Raw genomic sequence first — 18449 nt, 5'->3', positions numbered from 1 at the left:
CTCCACGTACCCTTTCACAAAAACACACTGCTAGGCTAAAAATGATCACTCAAGCCTGGGCATTTAACATTGGACATGTTTTTGTGTATTTTGGGGGGATTTTCTGAGAGACTGACGGATTGAGGATATTTTCTACTGACATCTTTCAAATGTTTAGCATTTTCTATGAGTGTATCTCTACAAAGCTGCAGGTAACGCGGGCCCTATGTCTCAAGCACTAGTAGCATTGAACTCCAGCAACGTGAAATCAATGAAATGTGAAAATGAAGGACGTTGTTGAGACGTATGCTTTCAAAGTGCCTCCATCTCCTTTAAACAGTGAATGGCTTTGATTCCCATTTTCTTTGTAGTTGGAGAGATATCTCCAAAAATTATCCCAGGCTTGAGATTGAGCGCTCCAGTAATAGGTTTAAACTGCAAAATAAAAGCTTTCTGTTTATCGTTGATCATTTCCACAGTATACTTACGCATACTTCTCCGGTTTGTGCCTTCCAGGTTTGTGTTCGGAGTTAAGACGAGAGTTGAACATGTTACTGCTAAATATTCCCCAGGGTAATAACAGTGTATACATGACGATCGGAAGCGTGAGGAAATGGAAGAAAGGGGGGGGAAGTCGGGTAAAGGAGAGACAATAAGAGAAACACACGGAGAGAGAGACTCAAAGGACACGTGGAGAAGAGCGTGCGTGAAATAAAACGCGAGGGACGCAGACAGAGCGAGGGAGGACGGAAGGGGATGAGAGTCAGACAGTGGAAGGAAGAGGGAGAGGAACAGAGATGGAGGGAGGGAGGTTGAGGTGTCTCTTATAGCCAGATCCTTCCTTACAGGACACGTCTTAGATTTCGGCGCGATCAGATTGTGAGGGATACGGAGACATTCTGAAGGAGCATTAGTAATTCATCACTATGAGGTCCGGGATTTTCACTTTCACCGTCTGGGGCCTGGGCCTAGCTAGCTACCCTACCAGCTTTTTTTTAAGAACACTACCCAATGTCCCTGCTTATTTTGTGTTTGTGTGTAGCTTTCCCAGTCAGTGTTAAGAGAGAGTGAAGGGGGTGGGGATTGGGAGAAAAGGAATCACAGAAAAATAAAGATATTGGGGGCTTAAGAGGCAAATCATTTCCTTTGTGCAGTGTGCTAATTATTACTCCAGTCATAACGAGCTTTAGTCTCCTCCATAGACACAGACAGTGTGCTTTAAGCCTTCACACGGATCACTACCGTAGGGTGTAGTGACCATAAAAACAGAATGGCCTTCACTTATGGCTCTTTCCCCCCACTCCTTCTCTATTTTTATTTTATTTTCTGTACTATGAATAAATCGAGTCTGTCCCGGACATGAAAATGTCAAATACCTAAAATACACCTAGGCTAAATAGCGTATAAATTTTTAATGCTCGCTCATCCTATGCTGCTATTCTCATATCTAGCCTGTCTGCCAACAGCTGTTGCAGGCTCCCTCACAGGGGATTTATCATCCATCTAAAAGAGTAAGGGAGCGTTGTTCAAAAGACAAGTAAGGGAGCCTTATTTTCATGGATCCGTACCTCTCGTTTAATTCAAGCCTGAAACGTCTCCCTGTGATATACGAGTAGAATTCAATTACACTAATGCCAAAACATAAATTGTTCATGATTCGTCCCATATTTCTCATGTTATAATTGCTAGCTAGCTCTTATAAATGAAAAAGACATAGGGTGGGTAGGCATGAAGTGGAAGTATAGTGACATTGGAGAGGTGGCACAAGGGGACATGTCTCAGTGTGGTAACTGAATGACGTTCATGTGTGTTTTTAGGTGGCATGTGGCTGATGATTATGGTAGATTATCACAATCCAGATTGTAACAAGTTACAAGCATTAGCAGAAGCCTATGGCAACGTAGAGAGAGAGAGAGCGATGTGAGTGTGATAGAGCTGTGCCAGTGGGACAGGGGGACTGATCACTGATCAGTGTGTGACAGAAGGTCTGTGTGTGTGTGGGGGGGGGGGGCATACCTTAACACACTAACTGCATACTGGTCTGGAGCCTGTCTGTCAGGTTCGAGGAGACCCAGGCAGTCACTGCCACTGAGTCACTACAGCACACAGCAATGACAACCGACCCAGAGGGATGTGTCTCTGTCCTGTCCTGTCAGAGAGTGAGAGAGAGAGAGAGAGAGAGAGAGAGAGAGAGAGAGAGAGAGAGGCAGATGATGTCAAGTGAAATGTAACAAATTCTCTGAATTGCGGCGATGCGCAGAGGTCAAGGAAACGCAGCCGGAAAAGGTTAAAGATGAAATAAAAGCCGTGCCTTGCAGCGGGCTGAAAATCTATCCCTCCAAGGCAAGGCCATCACCGACGTGCGGCAGACAAGATGCTAAATACTGCACGGCACTCTGGGATCTTTCATTTTCATCCGATCAATAAGGGCTTATATTTATCAGGATTCCAAGCAGCTGCCACATCTGACAACCTCCACTTCATTTTCTCACTCCTCCTCCTCCTCCTCCTCACACTAAATCGGGAGCCATCGACCATAAAAGAGACTGAGGCCTCTAGCTTTGCCATTTACACCCCCAGACACAATTCCATTAAAGGACCCCCCTTTTCTGGTTAAAGAAACATGCGTTGTCATTATGGTTTTGGCAACAGACCACCACGCTCTTCATATGTTCTTTGTTCCCCTCTCCCCACCCATAACGCCACAAAGAGAAGACACACTTCAGCCGTTTACACATTAGACCCCTTTTTCTAATGTTTGAGATTCGTTTTAAAATAACCAAATTTGTGAAGTCCCCCCCCCCTATAATTCAAAGTATTAAAATGTGTGGAAGATTTGATAAGGGGGCGAGTTAAAATAGCTCAATCTCTAATCATCTGTACGACAATATTTGCTGTGAGGCATTCTAAATAGATTATCGCTGGTCCATCTGTCTCATCATTGATTGATAAGGCATTAAGCTGCTTTGGAAAAGGGAGGCCTTCCCACTACAGTAAAAGGGTTCTTCTTTTTGAAATCAGGGGCATGGCAACAGAACAACCCCGGCACTTGTCTGCTCAAGAAACTCTTTCCTTTAAGCGTTGGTGAGAGGGGAAGTAAAAATAGGACGGCTGTATCCGGTTTTGGGAAGTGTGAATCTTCTTCTTTTTATTACAAAGAGATGTGGAGGAGGGGAGGAAGTGCAAAAAAACACACACACACACAAACACAAAAACAAGGGACATCATCAACATATGAATACTATATGCAAATGGTTAGCAGAGAGCAGATGTTGGTGCATTTAATTGACCTATATGTGAATTGCATCCAAACCTTTTACTCTGTTACTACGCCCAGTGTGCAATATAACTGGATTAAGGGACTGGCACACAGAACAGCAGTGTGAATGGGGACTAGACAGAGTACGGTACAGTTTGAACGCGAGAGGCGGAGAGAATAGGCGTTTCAAAGGAGAGCGGCGTCTTGACAGGAAGCTGTCAGAGCTGGATGAAACCCAAACACAGCGCCTGGCTGTCAACGTCCCTCTGCTGTCTCGTGTGGATGACATCACCGTGTGACTGTGGAAATGGATCACTTAATGGCCTTTGGAGAGCAATGCCGTCTGTGACATGTTACTGTACGCAGCATTAAGGCCTGGATTACAGCACACTGTCTTTATGGAAATTCATATTTAGACTTCTCCTTCCTCTCTAATTCTCCCTCTCATTAGCTTTCTCCTTTCCACCCTTTCTGCCGGAGAAAGGCTAGAAGTCACGCATCTTAAGCTGAAATGTTTGCATGGGCGAGCCATGAGAAACACAGATGCTATTTTCATCTAGGCTGCCTCCTTGTCTCCCTCCCTTTCTCCTGCTTGGGAATGTCATTAAATTGTATTAAATAGCCTTTTGTCCAGAGGGCAAGGACCACCCGATATATGATAATACATTAATGCCCCAGTGTTGCAACCAGTGAGCTGAGACGATTTTAAGGCCAAGAGCTGGGCGGAACAAGCATGAAGCGCCATTGTGTGTATTTGTGTGTGTATGTGCGCGCACGCGCGTGTGTGTCTATACGTGTGCATGTGGCTCTCTAACAACTGTGACACATACTAATAGAAACATACCTAATAAATAACAAGCTTTCAGGGTCTGGCAAGCTGACATTTTCTCTGTGAGCAGGACAATTTCATATCTGCGGTGCAGGGAACCAAATTGCATCACACGGAGATGCCAGCGGATTAGCATAAAAATTAACACTTAAATTTCAGCTTATTGCCAACCCCACTCCTGCTCCTCCTGCCACACAACAATCAATTCCTCTTATAAATCTGATTAGATTCCATGACGCTTATTATCCTAGGCATGTCCCTACACTGCCTTCCAAGGCTCCAAGACTTATTTGTTTAAATAGAATGAAAGAGCTGATAAATCTATAGGTGCACTTCTCATGCACACACACACAGGCCACCTCTCTCCCCCCACTCTCTCCCTCCATCACCCTCTCTCTCTCTCTCTCTCTCTCATAGTAAGTCTGATTTGCAGATCACCAATGGTGTGGAAAAACAGGGAGGGAAATCAATCTTGATGGATATGCTGTAGTACTGTAAAATGTAGCTGATGCCCAGATAGCTCTGAAACTAAGCAAAAACGAGTTCATGCATTTGTACGGCCTCCAATGTTCTGAGCGTGTTTATATACGATGGTCCAGAGACCATCTTCGCTTGCTCTCCCTCCTTTGACCACCTCCCTCCAAAGACAACTCCATCCACAAACTTTCCCCGACCCTCTCAACACCTCCCATCTCATGAAAGCTACGTTCTTTCCCTCTTCTAAATCGCTTCTCCTTTTAGAGATTCTTTATGTAATGAATAGCGCTATAGAAGTTGAAAAGAATATTATTGTTATTATAAAATGTCAATCCAATAACGTGTTTGGTCTTTTTCGTCTTTTGACCAGCCCTGAAGTATGCCTTTTCAGTCATTCATCAAGTGCACAGCTACTTTCAATGGTCTCCATGTTTATCTAGGGGGAAATCGTAGCAAGGAAAGCCATCTCATGTTGGAAAGCTTAATACAGTTGCAATGAAACATTTGTCAATATAGCACTTTAGAAAACATTGCACAAATACGCGTTGAAAGCCGAACGCACGTTGGGTGGCTTGCTAGGCCGAGAGACTCCCTTTTGTTTAGATAAATGGCACTTCATCGCATCCAGATGTCTTTAAGCACCGTTCAGCCACCGTTCCCTGCGCTCCGAGACGGACGCTAAACGTATACAAACAGTTATTTCTAACGCCATTCCTCCTCCATGCTTAACAGTGTCACGGTCCCAGACCATAGCTCGTCTTAAGGTGAACTACCGTTCAGATCCAGGGCTTTAAGACTGGGAGGATGAAACGTGATTAAGAGGAGGCAGAGTTCCTGTTTCGTGTCGTGTGTGTACGCCTGCTCTGGGCCTTCTGGCTGTGGACAGGAGAGACGTTTTATCCTCTCTCCCGGGTCGAAAATTCCACGTCGGGCGTGACGCCGCGTCACATTGTAGGCCGCCACGCGCCTGAGGAGATCTGGGACAGAGGTGTGCCAAGGCTGAGTCAGGCATTACAAAATAAGACTGGTATATAGGCGCCCCCGATTCGATGGCCAAACTGCTCTACGACACAGTGGAGCAGAGGGGGAAAGAGGGAGAGAGAGGGAGAGAGAGGGAGAGAGAGGGAGGACTGTGAAACAGAGGGAGTAAAAGAGAGAGAGTGAACGTCTGATGTTATAAGTGGATAACAACAGCCCCTGCTATGCAGCAGCGGAGGCGCAGAATCATTTCAACCAGCTAAACCCCCCCCCCCCCCCTCACACTCTAGCCACCCCTCTATTCTTATGTTAACACAGCTAAAGAGGAGTGGGCCACCCAGCAGTAGAAACTTCAGGAAAAAGAATCTATTTCTCTCCACTGCCTAATGTAACTTACACCGTCCATAAGAGCAAACTCCAGCAACACCAATACATTTACTGTGCTTTTAAAGCATATTACCTTTCACAGAGTTTATGAACAATAAACGGGGTGCTTAGCTGGTCTATTTTCTCTCTGTAATGCCACGCAACGGTGGGGGGAAGAATTTGAAAGTCTTTATATTCAGAGTAAACACTGCTCTCTTTGTTGATTGTAGTCTTTTGTTCTTTTTGTTGTTGTCATTTATATTTTTTTCTCCTTCAGAGCCTGTTGTTTTTTTCTCCAAACAATACATCCGCTCTCGCGTCTGAAGTGCACACCTCGCTGACATGTTATAGGTTAAACCCTGTTGAACGGAGAGACATCATTTATACCGTACTTTTTTTACGGCCGTGCGTAATTAAGGCAGCATGTCCTATCTCTCAGCCATCTATACGCCCGAGGCCTTTATTTAAACAACTTAACAGTGAAATGTTTGCGTTCTCAGCGTTCGGCGGGGCCCACCCACAGATTATTATTCCATACCTCTCCAGGACTTTTTGAGGAGTTTACGCTTAGAGCGGTTATTGTTTTTGATTATGGCAGTCTCTTAAGACTCGACGCGACCGGGTTAAAAAACATGTTTACAGAATCCGGGTGTGAACCTGAAGGCCGCACCCAGGCCAAATGTACATTCTCCATATGATTTACGGACATCAGATTAAACTATTTATGTCCACGCACGGCTGTTTAAAATTCACTGCTTGGGGCTTTTTAGGAGTGCACACGCATGTTTGCATTTCTCACTGTGTTTAATGGAATTTGATGGAAAGATTGAGTGTTTACACTTCATCAGAAGTGATACAAAAAAAAATGTAGACTCAGCAAATGCTTATTATCGGTTTATTGGAGTAGTAATATCTAATATCGCCCATATAAAAAGTTGTTCCAAGTATTGCCAACACACACACACACACACACACACACACACACACACACACACACACACACACACACACACACACACACACACTGCAAACTTGCATATCCACAAACCAAAAACACACATCAAGGTTGTCTGGGGGCCTACAAGGCTGTGTGGGTCACTGTGTGTCTGGCTGTAGAGTCTAGGGGAGGATTGGCAGTTTCTGTGTAGTTTCAGGATCAGGCTGAAAGTAAAAGTGAGTTATGTTTGTGGAGAGACAACACTAGACAGGACCAGGCTGAAGGTAAAAGTGAGTTATGTTTGTGGAGACACAACACTAGACGGGCCCAGGCTGAAGGTAAAAGCGGGTTGTGTTCATGGAGACACAACACTAGACGGGCCCAGGCTGAAGGTAAAAGCGGGTTGTGTTCGTGGATAGACAACACTAGACGGGCCCAGGCTGAAGGTAAAAGCGGGTTGTGTTCGTGGATAGACAACACTAGACGGGCCCAGGCTGAAGGTAAAAGCGGGTTGTGTTCATGGAGACACAACACTAGACGGGCCCAGGCTGAAGGTAAAAGCGGGTTGTGTTCGTGGAGACACAACACTAGACGGGCCCAGGCTGAAGGTAAAAGCGGGTTGTGTTCATGGAGACACAACACTAGACGGGCCCAGGCTGAAGGTAAAAGCGGGTTGTGTTCGTGGATAGACAACACTAGACGGGCCCAGGCTGAAGGTAAAAGCGGGTTGTGTTCATGGAGACACAACACTAGACGGGCCCAGGCTGAAGGTAAAAGCGGGTTGTGTTCGTGGAGACACAACACTAGACGGGCCCAGGCTGAAGGTAAAAGCGGGTTGTGTTCGTGGAGACACAACACTAGACGGGCCCAGGCTGAAGGTAAAAGCGGGTTGTGTTTGTGGATAGACAACACTAGACGGGCCCAGGCTGAAGGTAAAAGCGGGTTGTGTTCGTGGATAGACAACACTAGACGGGCCCAGGCTGAAGGTAAAAGCGGGTTGTGTTCGTGGAGACACAACACTAGACGGGCCCAGGCTGAAGGTAAAAGCGGGTTGTGTTCATGGAGACACAACACTAGACGGGCCCAGGCTGAAGGTAAAAGTGGGTTGTGTTCGTGGAGACACAACACTAGACGGGCCCAGGCTGAAGGTAAAAGCGGGTTGTGTTCGTGGATAGACAACACTAGACGGGCCCAGGCTGAAGGTAAAAGCGGGTTGTGTTCGTGGAGACACAACACTAGACGGGCCCAGGCTGAAGGTAAAAGCGGTTGTGTTCGTGGAGACACAACACTAGACGGGCCCAGGCTGAAGGTAAAAGCGGGTTGTGTTCGTGGATAGACAACACTAGACGGGCCCAGGCTGAAGGTAAAAGCGGGTTGTGTTTGTGGATAGACAACACTAGACGGGCCCAGGCTGAAGGTAAAAGCGGGTTGTGTTCGTGGAGACACAACACTAGACGGGCCCAGGCTGAAGGTAAAAGCGGGTTGTGTTCGTGGATAGACAACACTAGACGGGCCCAGGCTGAAGGTAAAAGCGGGTTGTGTTCGTGGAGACACAACACTAGACGGGCCCAGGCTGAAGGTAAAAGCGGGTTGTGTTTGTGGATAGACAACACTAGACGGGCCCAGGCTGAAGGTAAAAGCGGGTTGTGTTCATGGAGACACAACACTAGACGGGCCCAGGCTGAAGGTAAAAGCGGGTTGTGTTCGTGGATAGACAACACTAGACGGGCCCAGGCTGAAGGTAAAAGCGGGTTGTGTTCATGGAGACACAACACTAGACGGGCCCAGGCTGAAGGTAAAAGCGGGTTGTGTTCGTGGAGACACAACACTAGACGGGCCCAGGCTGAAGGTAAAAGCGGGTTGTGTTCGTGGAGACACAACACTAGACGGGCCCAGGCTGAAGGTAAAAGCGGGTTGTGTTTGTGGATAGACAACACTAGACGGGCCCAGGCTGAAGGTAAAAGCGGGTTGTGTTCGTGGATAGACAACACTAGACGGGCCCAGGCTGAAGGTAAAAGCGGGTTGTGTTCGTGGAGACACAACACTAGACGGGCCCAGGCTGAAGGTAAAAGCGGGTTGTGTTCATGGAGACACAACACTAGACGGGCCCAGGCTGAAGGTAAAAGTGGGTTGTGTTCGTGGAGACACAACACTAGACGGGCCCAGGCTGAAGGTAAAAGCGGGTTGTGTTCGTGGATAGACAACACTAGACGGGCCCAGGCTGAAGGTAAAAGCGGGTTGTGTTCGTGGAGACACAACACTAGACGGGCCCAGGCTGAAGGTAAAAGCGGTTGTGTTCGTGGAGACACAACACTAGACGGGCCCAGGCTGAAGGTAAAAGCGGGTTGTGTTCGTGGATAGACAACACTAGACGGGCCCAGGCTGAAGGTAAAAGCGGGTTGTGTTTGTGGATAGACAACACTAGACGGGCCCAGGCTGAAGGTAAAAGCGGGTTGTGTTCGTGGAGACACAACACTAGACGGGCCCAGGCTGAAGGTAAAAGCGGGTTGTGTTCGTGGATAGACAACACTAGACGGGCCCAGGCTGAAGGTAAAAGCGGGTTGTGTTCGTGGAGACACAACACTAGACGGGCCCAGGCTGAAGGTAAAAGCGGGTTGTGTTTGTGGATAGACAACACTAGACGGGCCCAGGCTGAAGGTAAAAGCGGGTTGTGTTCATGGAGACACAACACTAGACGGGCCCAGGCTGAAGGTAAAAGCGGGTTGTGTTCGTGGATAGACAACACTAGACGGGCCCAGGCTGAAGGTAAAAGCGGGTTGTGTTCGTGGATAGACAACACTAGACGGGCCCAGGCTGAAGGTAAAAGCGGGTTGTGTCCGTGGAGACACAACACGAGACAGGATCAGATGTCAGAGCAGATGTATTTTAATGGTGTCTTCTGATGACTGATGCTCAGCACACCACCATGCACAATTTAAGTGTGGCACACCACAGTGAGTCAGGTGGTGGTAGACCACAGGGCACATCCAAGAAGCTTCCCGTCAAAGAGGCTTGCTTTTAACACGTACACATGCACCACCTAGCACACCTTTGATGCTCCATACGACTCTGCTCCCCCTTTTAGAAATATACAGCAAAGGATGGCGACAATCAGGGATGGGAATAGGGTGGACTGGTCACACTCAAGCAGTCACACATACTGTACTCTATGCCTTGTTAAAAGCCGCCATGCAGACACTAACTTCATAAAATAACATTCTAAAGGTTCTATTTAATGTGCATCCTTATTTATCCTGGGTAAAAAAAAAAAAACATCAGCTTGCCCCTGAAAGAAAAGAAAAACACAATCCCATAAATGAATGTTGGTAAAAGGCCTTTGGGCGTAAGCATGCTTTTTCATTCTCTGTTCCTAATGGAAAAAGCTCTCTACCGCCGTTCCCCTTGTAACCCATAGCCGTCCCACAGGAGTTGGCCTGGGACAAGCCCTGTCCTCTATGATAATCACATAGAGGACCTATGAATCGCTAGCCATCTAAGGGCTCGGGGCTTTGCCGCAGTGTGCAGACGGGGTTTCTGAACCTTTTGGTTAGTCGTCTTCTGATGAAGAAAATGAAATGATTTGACTTTTAAGACGTGCGCCGCTATTCCATCACCCGGCCTTGCTCGTCGCTACATTACTGTTCTGAGATCAGCTGTTCTTTTTCACTCCCTTTTTCTGCTGCTACTTGAGCATATTTACTAAGACCCAGCTAGATGACTGACTAGGTAAGAAAGCTACTAGGAGCTCACACTCTTGCTACTATCCTAATAGTGTACACTGTATATCAGAGGTTGACTAGCTACATTTGAGTAGTTAAAAGTGCTGACTCCATCTGTTTACTAGCTTGACTTGTGCTTAAGGGTAGATGAGTGCCAGGCAGTCTGACCTGAGGCTCGTTTAAGGGGAACTGGACGGGTGGATCGGGTCTGCATGACACACAGGCACAGACACGCCAGTCATCTATAAACTCGCCAGAGAGGGAGACCCCCAAGTCTCTCCAGTCACATTAGGAAACCGCGCAACGTGTTTGCACTTGTGCTACAGATCATGCTATTCCCACCTCGCACTGGAGTTAGAGTTCTAGCGTAACGGTGTGTGTGTGTGTGTGTGTGTGTGTGTGTGTGTGTGTGTGTGTGTGTCTTGCAAACAATCTGTATAACCTGCACAGACCCTGGCCCTGCCTGGTGCAAGGCAAAGCCCCATGTGAGAGGCTTGTTCTGCAGCACACAGGCTGTGTCTCTCTCTCTCTCTCTCTCTCTCTCTCTCTCTCTCTCTCTCTCTCTCTCTCTGTGCCCCTTTTCTCACAAGTCCTCAGACCATCATCCCACACCTAGTTTCATACACTGGCAAATCCACACACACACACACACACACACAGCCTTTTACCACAACCTGCCCGACAACACTATGCTAACGTGGTCTACCTCGGCAACAGATCGAAGCCATACTACCAGATCTTGGTTTTGTGTCTACCGTAGACTTGTACATCCCTCTCTCCCCACTACATGTGTTGTAGAAGCTTCGCCGCCTAGGGAGTCAGGGCAGACATTTCTTTACCTCAGCCTCACCGCCTAGGGAGTCAGGGCAGACATTTCTTTACCTCAGCCTCACCGCCTAGGGAGTCAGAGCAGACATTTCTTTACCTCAGCCTCACCGCCTAGGGAGTCAGGGCAGACATTTCTTTACCTCAGCCTCACCGCCTAGGGAGTCAGGGCAGACATTTCTTTACCTCAGCCTCACCGCCTAGGGAGTCAGAGCAGACATTTCTTTACCTCAGCCTCACCGCCTAGGGAGTCAGGGCAGACATTTCTTTACCTCAGCCTCACCGCCTAGGGAGTCAGGGCAGACATTTCTTTACCTCAGCCTCACCGCCTAGGGAGTCAGGGCAGACATTTCTTTACCTCAGCCTCACCGCCTAGGGAGTCAGGGCAGACATTTCTTTACCTCAGCCTCACCGCCTAGGGAGTCAGGGCAGACATTTCTTTACCTCAGCCTCACCGCCTAGGGAGTCAGGGCAGACATTTCTTTACCTCAGCCTCACCGCCTAGGGAGTCAGGGCAGACATTTCTTTACCTCAGCCTCACCGCCTAGGGAGTCAGGGCAGACATTTCTTTACCTCAGCCTCACCGCCTAGGGAGTCAGGGCAGACATTTCTTTACCTCAGCCTCACCGCCTAGGGAGTCAGGGCAGACATTTCTTTACCTCAGCCTCACCACCTAGGGAGTCAGGGCAGACATTTCTTTACCTCAGCCTCACTGCCTAGGGAGTCAGGGCAGACATTTCTTTACCTCAGCCTCACCACCTAGGGAGTCAGGGCAGACATTTCTTTACCTCAGCCAAAGGTAAACAGATTGAACAGGCCACCTGGCTGCCGCCAAGTAAGCACTTCTCGGGCTGAGGCGAGCGGGCTGAAACTGGAACCACTCTGCAGGGTCATGTCCCCAGCACAAATGGACCAAACGTCCATTCATCTTTAAGTACAGGACACAGAGGGAAAACAGTTTTGGTTGAAAATATCATCTTGGGGCAAGTCCCAACACCACATAAAATAATGTTATGGTTAAATACAGGCAGCTTCATATTTCAGATCATTCTGATGTTAAATGTTTATTGGTGATAGGGAACACTGGTTGCTGACCATTGAAGACCTGAGACGGCATGGTTTATGGTCCACACACACAGTGCACGCCACCGAGGGGAGCACTATCGATCGCACGTGGCACCGACACACTCTCATCGGTGTCATTCAAACCCTTTCAATTTTTAATCACCAGTTCAACACTAGATCCAGTCCCTCCACTGGGCCACACATGCCAGCACACACACACACACACGCACGCACACACACACACACGCATGCACGCACACACGCACGCACGCCCGCACACACACATATGCATGCACACATACAGACACACACATGCATGCACGCACACACGCACGCACGCCCGCACACACACACATATGCATGCACACATACAGACACACACACACACATGCATGCACACATACAGACACACACACACACACACACACACACACATATGCATGCACACATACAGACACACACACAAACACATGCATACACACACACACACACACACACATATGCATGCACACATACAGACACACACACACACATGCATGCACACATACAGACACACACACACACACAAACACACACACACACACATATGCATGCACACATACAGACACACACACACACACACATATGCATGCACACATACAGACACACACACAAACACATGCATACACACACACACACACACACACATATGCATGCACACATACAGACAGACACACACACACACACACACACACGCATGCATACAAACACACACGCAGTACACTAACAGAAAGCAAGGTTAGACTGCACGACCAACCAAAAAGAGCACACCAGGCCCACAGACAGGCTCATACAATAGATCTCATCGCATGGCTTTTATAAAGCCCACCAACTTTTCCCCTTCAGCTTGACCTTGCTCAGTGGTATTCATTACATCATTAAGTTACCTCTTCATTAACTTTTCATTATTTATGGAGGCTTTGGGGAGGGGAGTCTTTATCAAATAGTATCTTTTGTTGAGCTCACTATGTAGAGGACAGCTCCCCCTGAGAACCGGTATCTTTCTCTCACTGCCAACAGGACTATCAGCCATGAGCCCTGTCATCCCATACCTCAGAAATACTGCTCTGTTCAGACTGGGGGCGGGGGGCGCGGGAGGGGCAGCTACTCTGGCTTCCAAATAGAGAGCGTGTCCTCTACAAAATAGTCACAGGGATTCGAGCATAGCTTTATAGCCCCAGCGTCTGGTCGTCAGTTATCCCCCCCCCCCCCCCCCCCCCCCCACTCCTATCTTTTCCCCCCTTCGTTTCTTTCATATATTTCTATTGCAATGTCAAACTGCTGCACTATAACCTCTGACTCATCCAAACATCTCTGGACAGAACACATAAACATATTTGTGTTTTTCTAGCCTTACATGAGCGCCATTCTGTTCCCGAGCGTTCGTGGCGATCTGTCATTAGCGATACATCGGCCCGAAAACACAGCCACAGATTGCGTTTAAAAAAATAAAAAAAAGTTCTGGCCACCGACCATTTAGCATCACCAGCCAATTATAAATGGCAAATCACAATACGCAGATTTCCTTTTTTTCCTCCCCTCCTAACAGCAGACCCTGGCAAGGCTCCACGGCTTCTCTTGAATAATGTGGTGATAGCCCTTTGTGCTTGGAGCTGCCCGGCCATTTGTTATTTCGCACAATGAGCTGTGAGAGAGAGAGAGGGACGATTAGGAGTCTGGATGATACAGTGACCGGAACACCTCCTGTACCAAAAGAGCCCGTCCCAAATAGACTACAGTAATGCAGCCCTATACTGTAGTCGGGCTAGTGAGCTGCCTCTCAATCTCCAGACCATCTAAAGATCATTTGCCAATTACAGGAGGCTAATGCATCGGGAGGCGAGAATCCCACTGAAATAAAGGGAGGGGAAAAAATAGAGGGGGGGAGAAAAAAATCTCTTGAGAAACGCTCACACGCTAATAATATAACTTAAACATGCTGAGAGAGAGCATTATGCGCAAATGGAAATCAAAAAAGAAAAACACAGTGTAATTTAAACTGGGGCAGGGCTGGAATGGGTTTATCTTACAAATGGTAATCTCTTTCTCTCTCTCTCTCTCTCTCTCTCTCTCTCTGCTCCTTTTGAGTAAGAAGACCACCGCAATATTATCAGGGAAATTTCACTATGAGATGGGTCCCTGCCCAGTCAAAAGGAGATCTATGTTTTGTGTTGAAAGGGTTAAAAAGGTGACACCGAAGCCTCAACAATGATGGTAGAAATCCTTTCTGGGGGGGGACTATGGCAGCCAGGACTCCCAACACACAGAGAGGTACAGTCTCTGAGGTAAATCACATCTCCACAGTAGCACTCCACCCCTGGCCTTTAAAGACACGCCCTAGTCTACTGCATCACAAGGTACTCGACAGATGAAGAAACCGCATCTACCGCCTTGAAAAGTGAACACTGTAAAATGTACAGAGAGATGTACACAGAGAGACGTGTCGCGGTAAATAACGCTCAAGGTCGACCGAGCATTACTCTGGAAATAACGAAGAAAAGAAATAACATCAACAAAAATTCAAACTGTGTATTTCTCTTCAGCGGAGCTGGAGTTATAAAATAATGTGCAACGTTTCAAGGCTTAGCAGAAACCTCAGAGACAATGGATGAACACAAACAAAAACAGACACACACACACACCAAGGCCCAGTCAGTCTGACGTTATCTTGTAAGACTTGTGTTTCCGAGCAGCTGCATTGCTGAAAAGAGGTGTGCTGATATATTCTAATCACTTTTTTAGCCTGGCTGATTATCGCATCAAATGGGCTGTGGCGTGATTGGTTGTTTTAACCGAGAATTGCTCAGTAGAACAGAATGTTACTGTCCTCTTTTAAGATCTCTGTGTCCCCCTTCCCCACTAGCAGAATAATCCCCAGAGGGAAAAGGAAATATAGAATAACTTTGTTTCACTTTGTTCAGTTGTTGCTTATTTGGTCCATCTTTTAAAGAACGTTTCCTGGTTTGAGAAAGGCTGCGTAAAGGTGGGCCTATCTGAAATGTTTCCTGATTGGAATTGTCAATGTGAGGACGCAAAGAGTCCGGCTAGCCCAGGTATGACCCAGCTAGTGTTAGAAGTCTCCTTAACTTAAATGGCATCCTTATGTGAGCGATCCTATCACTCTCAGCCTCTTTCCAGCTGTCCCGCTTAATTTCCATCCCTCTCCCCATCCACCTCCTCTTTAAGAGACTAAAGCGCTGCACACACTCCACTCCTCCACTCCACTCCTCTCAATCCCTCCCATGTCTTCCCGATTCTCCGTCATCCCAAGACGTAAGCTATCGGAATATTGGGAAAGTTGTGCCGAGTTCAGATTGGACCTGGGTAGCGATGACAGAACACATCATCCGACAGCCCCGCTGAGCTCCCGCTGAAATAGTTGTGTCTGCCGCACGGCATTACTGTCACGCTTCTCCGAGACGGAGCGCACCACTCTGCTTCTCCCCTGTTAGGCTGCACCTTCAGGGAATACACTGAGACACCTGGGGCAGGCCCCACCGAAGAGCTGAGTCCCACACTGCAGACACCTCGGGTCACAGCGACACAACAGCAACCAGAGAGAGAGAGAGATAGTGAGAGAGAGAGAGAGAGAGATAGTGAGAGAGACAGAGAGAGACAGAGTGAGAGAGACAGAGTGAGAGAGAGAAAGAGTGAGCGAGAGGGTGAGATAGTGAGAGAGATAGTGAGATAGTGAGAGAGAGAGAGAGAGAGAGACAGAGAGAGAGACAGAGAGAGAGACAGTGAGAGAGAGAGAGAGAGAGAGAGAGAGAGAGAGAGAGAGAGAGAGAGAGAGAGAGAGAGAGAGAGAGAGCAAAAGTGCCTTCTCAAGAGCGGGAAATTCCTCCTCATCTCATAGGCAATTGGATTAGTTAATGATAACACATCACCTCAACACTCCAGCTCCGTTCTTCATTACTGCATATCCTCCAGCTAGAGCTCATGCATCATGCATGTGATGACTTAAGTTGCGGGTTACATCTAAGTCTATGTTAGCAGACTGTATACGTCGGCAAAATGTGCATGTACCTGTGCTGTACACTACTGGGTGTGGGATAAATCAATATGGTACTGAGTTGAACTTAACTTAGCCATGTCCTAGGACCTCACACATGCCTTACACAATCCCCTGTAATCAAAGACTGCAGCCTTAACTGTCAGAGAGGGATCCCTGCCAGAGAGAGGGGGGTAGGGGTGGATGGGGGGGTAGACCCCCAGACCCTAGAGATGGAGTGTCACATGAGCTCCATCGCAGAGTGCCTTTATTAGCCGAGGCGTGGGTCTTACCCTCACTGTCATCTTCAAATGTGGCGAACACCTGCTCACAGGCGCGCAACACAATCACACAGAGCCTGCAAAGAATTAATTTAGAGTTGGGGTAATTGCAACAAAAATATGAAATCTGGACGCGTCACATCCATTTCTCAGGGCCCCAACTGAGAGTAATTTGAAACAGCTTCCCATCGATGGACTTTTCATCTTTTGTTTTTCTCTGTGAAAGCTGTGCAGTTTCTTTAATACCACACAGACATCCAGACGGTTATTTGCTTAAAGAGGGACAACTGACAGAAATTCTTTATGCTTCTACCCCCCCCCCCCCCCCCCCCCCCCCATACCGCTCTCGCCTCAGATTCCAAGTCTAAGATATATGATGGTTCCGGTGCCAGCATCTATAATATAAATTAGCAATGCAATAAGATTTGCAACGCTGCCACAATCAGCCCTGAATCCATAAGCAAATCAGCCGCCTTCTCTCACCCACCCGTGCCAGTGTTGCTTTTTACTGAGTCACATAATGATCCCTCTATCCGTCTAGCTCTGAGACTCAGTCACTGCTAATAATTCATGCCACTTTTTACATGCCATTGTGCCTCTTGATGTTCCTCATCACTGAACCCTGCATGACTGGTGCCACAATTACATGTTTGTGTGTGTGTGTGTGTCCGTGTGCTTGTGCACGCGTGTGTGTGAAGGCAAACGGGCTGCATACTTTCTGCGTATGTCCACGTCTGTGTGTGGTGCGCGCTCTGATCGACATTAGTTTGAATGGTTAGGAGGGAACAGATGTCAGCGCATGTCGACTGCCAGGAAGACTGAACAAAGCCAATCAAATTCATCCCTTTCCTGTCCAAATGCAGTAAAAGAGGGGGACCTGCAAAAACAACCCATGGCATTAACCGTGAGCATGCCATCCCCATTCCGTCCCATGCCATCCCATTCCGTCCCGTGTATAAACCAGCACATGCTGCCCGCCTGCCTGGCACACGGAGGGACACGTCCATCTCATTCAGGATAAATCGCTTAAATGATTAGAGACGTGGAGGAGTGTAGAGGCGAGATACAAAATGGCGTCGGAATATTATCTACCCTCAAGGACAGCTTGATCATTCATGAGATAGTATCTCAAGCCAGCGAGCGATAGAATCTATACCCAAACAGGTCTTTCTCACACATAAAAATTATCCCCTCAAATGCAAACTATGTTCTGACATAACGACCAGCTTCTCTGTGTTGTTTTGATTTGAACTGCTATGTTAAGTAATGTTCCCGTGTTGAACAAAATCTGTTAACTGGAATCACGATCAACATGCACAACAGGCATACTGACGCACGGCGGCCTTTTCCATACGCTCAGCTAGGAGTGGAAACCTAATTCAGGTGACAAACAGGCATCTTCATTATTTTTGGGGGGGAGAAATTTTAGTCACGCAGAAAATCTAATTCGCCAGATGATAATGAGGAGGAAACGGAGGAGGACGACAGAGGCGCGCCGACGCCGCATTGTTTGACCTCTGACCCACACAGCACTGCTCAGACCCAGCGGGCGAAAGACACTTACTGGGGCGTATTGGGAAACGAATACGTTGGACCATTAACAGACGTTCTGTGACGGACGTCTCGCTGAACGTGGATAACAACCGCTTTTTTCCCCACAACTGGAGTGGCGTTTGCTCTATTCATTTTGACTAAGGCCCTTGA

At 47.6% G+C, this 18449-nt stretch overlaps 1 protein-coding gene across 5 annotated transcripts in view; it reads right to left on the bottom strand.

Annotated features, from left to right (window-relative positions):
• The window catches only part of znf536 (zinc finger protein 536), a 183489-nt gene that overhangs the window by 120670 nt on the left and 44370 nt on the right, over nucleotides 1-18449 (bottom strand). For 3 of the 5 annotated variants that reach the window (XM_029721873.1, XM_029721877.1, XM_029721878.1), the window contains exon 6: nucleotides 1996-2128. The exons of 1 other annotated variant lie outside the window; for it this stretch is intronic. The gene's annotated coding sequence lies outside the window, so the exon portion shown is untranslated. The remainder of the gene's footprint in view (nucleotides 1-1995; nucleotides 2129-18449) is intronic. One more of the 5 variants, XM_029721874.1, reaches the window with a different exon arrangement.

The sequence above is a fragment of the Salmo trutta genome, chromosome 29 (genome assembly GCF_901001165.1).
Source record: "Salmo trutta chromosome 29, fSalTru1.1, whole genome shotgun sequence".
Classification (NCBI taxonomy): Eukaryota; Metazoa; Chordata; class Actinopteri; order Salmoniformes; family Salmonidae; genus Salmo; species Salmo trutta.
Note: the sequence above shows the minus strand (reverse complement) of the source record. Positions and strands in the feature narration are given on the sequence as shown.